The 5,436-nt window shown below is 35.3% G+C and overlaps 1 protein-coding gene across 2 annotated transcripts in view; it reads right to left on the bottom strand.

Annotated features, from left to right (window-relative positions):
* Positions 1-5,270: 5,270 nt before the first annotated feature.
* The window catches only part of LOC106337248 (cysteine-rich repeat secretory protein 11), a 2,842-nt gene continuing 2,676 nt past the window's right edge, over positions 5,271-5,436 (bottom strand). For both annotated transcript variants that reach the window (XM_013776327.1, XM_013776326.1), the window contains exon 5: positions 5,271-5,397. The gene's annotated coding sequence lies outside the window, so the exon portion shown is untranslated. The remainder of the gene's footprint in view (positions 5,398-5,436) is intronic.

Raw genomic sequence — 5,436 nt, 5'->3', positions numbered from 1 at the left:
ATATTTTCTCCAAGTTGTTCTGAGTGTTTCAAAGCACACATAGAACCTATCAAATACCTGCCTCCCGTCCTTCTCAAACGTTACAATCTCAGTGCTGCAGTTGTTATTAGATCTCTTTAACTCAGCTTCATAATCCCATAACTTCGCAAATTGTTGTTTTTGTGTTTCTAGCACCATGTCTAATGCAATCCTTCTTGCTTTTCTGCACTTATATATCGAAACTGAGACATTGTATTGGTGCATCAACTCATCTTTGATATCAGTGCTTCTTATTTCTGGTCTTCTTCTTGCTTCTTCTTTGAAGAGTTTCGCAATGGTACCTTGTTTCAGCATTCGCACTCTTCATGTTGGCAAATGGCAATGAATGTCTTCATAAACTTTAACCATCCACTTGCGAATTGTTTTCTCCAGAGAGCAATATATCCTCCACTTACAGTTTTCATGTGTACACACAGCTGCTTGCTTCGTCGACTCCCATCTACTAAGCTTGACATCATATTGTGTCTTCAAAACATACCTTAGCAACTGATCTTTGAACTCATCACCATTGTTAAATGTTTACATAAGCCACAGGTATGGAGGCTTATCATAGTCTGCACGACTTCTCTGTGAGTTTGCTTTCTTCTTCCTTGTTGTTTTCTTGTCTTCTTTGTGAAAATTAACCCATTCTTCATCAGTTTCAACTGGAGAATCTGGATACTCATCTCCTTGAAGAGGCCTCTCATCTTCACTGTCGGTTTCACTTTCTTCAGCATGAACATGATTTAGATGTGTAGCATGGGTCTCTTCAGCCTGTGAAAACAAACGTTGGAATCGAACATCATCAGCTCCTTGACCCAAAATTTGCTCTTCATCTTCTAATTGATGACCACTTGCAACTTTTTCTTGTTCTTCTCTAATTTCATTCTCATTGGTTTCTTCTTCAACACTGGCTTCTTCTCTGTTTTCATCCTCACTCTTCTCCTCATCCTCTTTCTTCTCTTCATAGACAATGTAGAAATCAACTTCGCTAAGGACTTTAGTTTCTTCACACAACTTCTTAATCTCAACATCTTTGTCTTTGCATATTGATCTTGTTGTAGATATATCTTCATTGACTATCTTATACCAAACCTGCTCCACCTTACTCTTGATTCCTATGTCTGCAATAAAATCCTCGAAAATTGACCACGTAAGAAGATCGGGGTCGATGGACAAATCTCTGACATAAACTCCACCTGAGTACGAAAACTTCCCTCCTTTATATGACATTGAACCACCATAGCCAATGTGCATCCTCAAACCATCAATTTCACTGTAAACACAAAACAACAACTATGAGCACAAAATCAAAATAAAGCGACAACATTAACGACGGCTCCGAGTCATACCTCATCTTCTCAGGTTTCTGTTCTTCACGGAGTCACAGCTATCATCTCTGACAGAAGAAGAAGATTGTTAATTTCTTATGCTTTCGTGAAGAGAGGATTTCAGAAAGTAGGGTTTTTGATTTGGGAAAATTACCATTCTAAATGACACCGTTTTAGACAAAGATTAGTTTATTAACCATGGTTTATAACTAAACGATTAATTTAACGTTTTACGGTGTTTATAGTTTCGTTAATCAAGTCAACCGTTGCAAGTAAATTGATTACATGAGCTTTAGTAGATGTATTAAAAGACTAAAATAATTTAGATTGTGTATTGTTTTGGTCACTTTAAAACTTTGTGTATTAAGCTGGAAACTATAATTAAAGTTGTGTATTAATGTTGAATTTTCCCAATTAACTATCCGCTTTGGTTATAAAATTTAAAAGAACTAATATATTTGAATTTTATAATCCTCTTATGGTATAAAATTACTATAAATTTACAATGAAATGCGTACGACCTTTAAATCCGGGGGCAGACCTGTTCTTCATACACAGGTTCATCTTTGTCATTGACTGATTGTTGTTGCTTCTATCAAGCTCGAGGAGCTGTACTTACGTGTATTTACGGCGAGTCTTCGGCCTGTGCTACTAATGGGCTTTTCGAATTTGTAGCCCAATTAAAAACAGTCATGGACTAAATCCAACTACCTTGTAGGTCTGGTTAAAGTCGCGAGTGTCACTCTCTCTTTACTCGTGATCGTGGCGTGAAGCTTTGTTCTTTTTCTTCTTCTTTTGCAGCGTTTATGAACTGCATCTTAAATTCGGTAACATTAATTCTCTTATGAAAGTAGCAATTGGACCACCTACCATATCGCAATCTCATAATATATGCAATTAAATGCTAAAACATATGCTTACAAGTCAGCATGTCATTAAAACTTGTGCGGACAGTATAGATGTTTGATCCAAAAAGGCAAATTGAGTATCAAATTTTCGCTATTCCCAAAAAACATTTAAATATCATAGGCCTCATACAGTCGCACCACGTCTCCGTGAAATCGCATGAACGTAGCAGTATAAAAAAATTAATGAGTCTCGAGACCACATGATATTTAGAACTATAAACAAACACACGTTCAGAAATACTACATAATCCATGAAGTCAACGTTCGCATTTTCAGACTTAAATTTAAGCAAACAAGATTTGAACTTTGAAGAACGCGGTGTAACCAACTCATTTACACGAAACAAATAAAATAAAACAAAACTCCCCTCGTAAAATTATTAAAGTTTCTTATCGAGCGAGATGTTGATAAAAGTACAAAAACAAGTTGGCAGAAAAAACAAGATGACAGGAACCTAAAAGCAACGTAACGCTCTAAAAACAAAATATTATTAAAACTTTCGACCAAAAAAATTTTTTTATTAAAACTTACAAAAAAAAGAAGATATCTAGTGTAATTTATACACAGAGATGTGATATTAAATTTGCATCGATACAATATTAAAGGTCCTAACACTAGTGATTCTACTGGAGAGAAGATCTCACATCGGAAATATAAAACGGACTTAAGTAATATATTATATATATAAGAGATTTGGGCAAATTTACTAATTGCCAATTGGTTTTGAGTTGAAAGCCCAAAAAACTTAGCATGGTATCAGAGCCAGGTTGGTTTTTGAGGACCAAAACCTGCGCTTCCATTTATTGTGGTTAGAAAAGTTTGGTTATGGTGATGACAATTGAAGAAGACGACGTTCCGGATGATGATGACGTGAAGAAACAAACTCGAATTGCTTTCAAAACAACATGCGAATCTCGATCTCACGACATGCAACCTCGAACTCTCGACATCACGACCTGCGACCACGAATACTCGATCTCATGACTTGCGATTTCTCGAACTCTCAACCTGCGACTTCAATCAAGACCACCGAACAACTTCGACCGACAAACTCACGACCACCGAACCTGTGACCTCACGAACTCACAACCGACGAACTGTCTTGATTTTTTCTTTGATCAACAAGGATAGCGAACTTTCATGTTGTTACAACGACCTCGAATTGATGAAACCGAACCTGACGAAACCGACGAAACCGAACCCGATAGTATTGAATTCGACGAACCGAAACCGACGATCCAACGAACTGATGATTTTGACGAAAGAACCAACAACGTAACCGATTTGAATTTGAAGACTTGTAGTTCAAGTTGGACATACAAAATTTGTATGCTCCAACTTGAGGGAAGGTATTGGGATATTAACAAATCCTAAACCTAGATGACATTAGAATAGAATATTTCCATTATTGTAGTTTCCTCTATTCGATAGTATTAGGAAATCTAATGTATATAAATATAGGCCTTGAGGTCTTAGATGAATAATAAGAACAATGATACGATTATAGAACTTCTCATGGTATCAGAGCCGGTCCAACACCCTGACCCATTAATCCGGCCGGACAGTAGCATGATCATCTCATTAGCTGATGGCCCATAGAAGGCTCAGTTCCACCAAGATCGCTAGAAAAGTAAAGCATGATCTCGGAGGGGGTACGATGGATTATGCCAGATTAATGGTTATACGCACCATTATCTTGAGAGAGGGTATTAGAGAGAAGATCCCACATCGGAAATATAAAAAGGACTTGAGTAATATATAAGGGACTTGGACAAATCTATTAATTGACAATTGGTTTTAAGTTGAAAGCCAAAGAAACTTAGCAGATTCCAAGAAGAAAACAATAAATTCACCACTTCTCACTTTTAAGTGATAGTTATAGTCTTGGGTTATAGTGTAAGAATTGTCTCACATTACAGGGCTTGGATGGAAAATCGAGGAGGATGATAGAACCGTGTCGTTGTCGTATGCGGCCCCTGCGAGATTTGTTCAATCTCTCCTTTCTGCAGAAGGACTGATTCTCCGGGAAGCCCTTACGAAGTGCAGAGAACGGGGCTACTCTTCAGTTTGCTGTGAATAGGATTCAAGTCAGCTTGTCAAAGCCATTAATTCTGAATGTTCTTTCTCAGAATTATATTATATGGCATTGGCATGATTGTTGATATTCTTGCTTCAGCTTCCGCTTTTGATGTAAACTGGATCTGGCGTGAGAGAAATAGTGCTGCTGGTACTTTAGCTAAGCATGTTTTTAGTTGTTGAGGAAACCTTTGTGATTATCTTCTAACTCTTCATAATTTAATGACAATTTGCGTGTTTTTTTTTAAGTGATAGTTATAGTGTAGACGCTGCCTAATTGCTATTGGTAAAAAAACATTACGGTATTATCTGGTCAATTTTCTTAAAGCATGAGTGGTCCGGTCCAGTTGTTAACAAAATACCTATGATGATATTATGATAACCCTTATCGTATAGTCTAAACACTATCCTATTATTATTGATAACGACAGTTGATAAAAGGAGATACTTTTTGCATTTCAAATTCAAAAGATCACCTAACAATCTATCATAAAACAATTGATAGTCAAAATCACTTATTTAAAATTAGAAGCAGAGTGAATACATTAAACTATGAGTTAATATAAAACAATTGATAGTCAAAATCACTTATTTAAAATTAGAAGCATAGTGAATACATTAAACTATGAGTTAATAACATAAAGCAAACAAAACCTAACATAAATATTTCTTATATCGTTTCAAGGATCGATGAAAATTAAAGTCTTATAACATTTATTATTTTATTAAAATCTAGTCAAAAACTTAACTAAATGTAAAAATTACTTTAAATATTTAAATTTATAAAATAGTTTTTTAACAAAAAAAAACTACTGTAGTTCAACAAGTAATATGAAATAAAGGGAATATAAACTTATTTTGTTAAATATTTAACCATTTCAAATTCGAAATGTGTCTAGTTTAATGGTTTCTAATAGACCTTACCGAGCTTAAAATATAGGAAATTCAGACAAAAGTCTTTAGCAAGTACGGATGATCAAATTCATTTACAGTTTTCTTTTTTAAACCGAATTTGAAAACATATTTGAAGTACTCGAGTCCCTTCTAACATAATGGTCCCATTTCTTCATCCATCCACCGCAAAAAAAAAAAAAAAAAAAAAA

This window comes from Brassica oleracea, chromosome C4, assembly GCF_000695525.1.
Source record: "Brassica oleracea var. oleracea cultivar TO1000 chromosome C4, BOL, whole genome shotgun sequence".
In the NCBI taxonomy this organism is placed as follows: Eukaryota; Viridiplantae; Streptophyta; class Magnoliopsida; order Brassicales; family Brassicaceae; genus Brassica; species Brassica oleracea.
The sequence above is the reverse complement of the archived record's forward strand: the minus strand, read 5'-3'. Positions and strand labels throughout refer to the sequence as shown.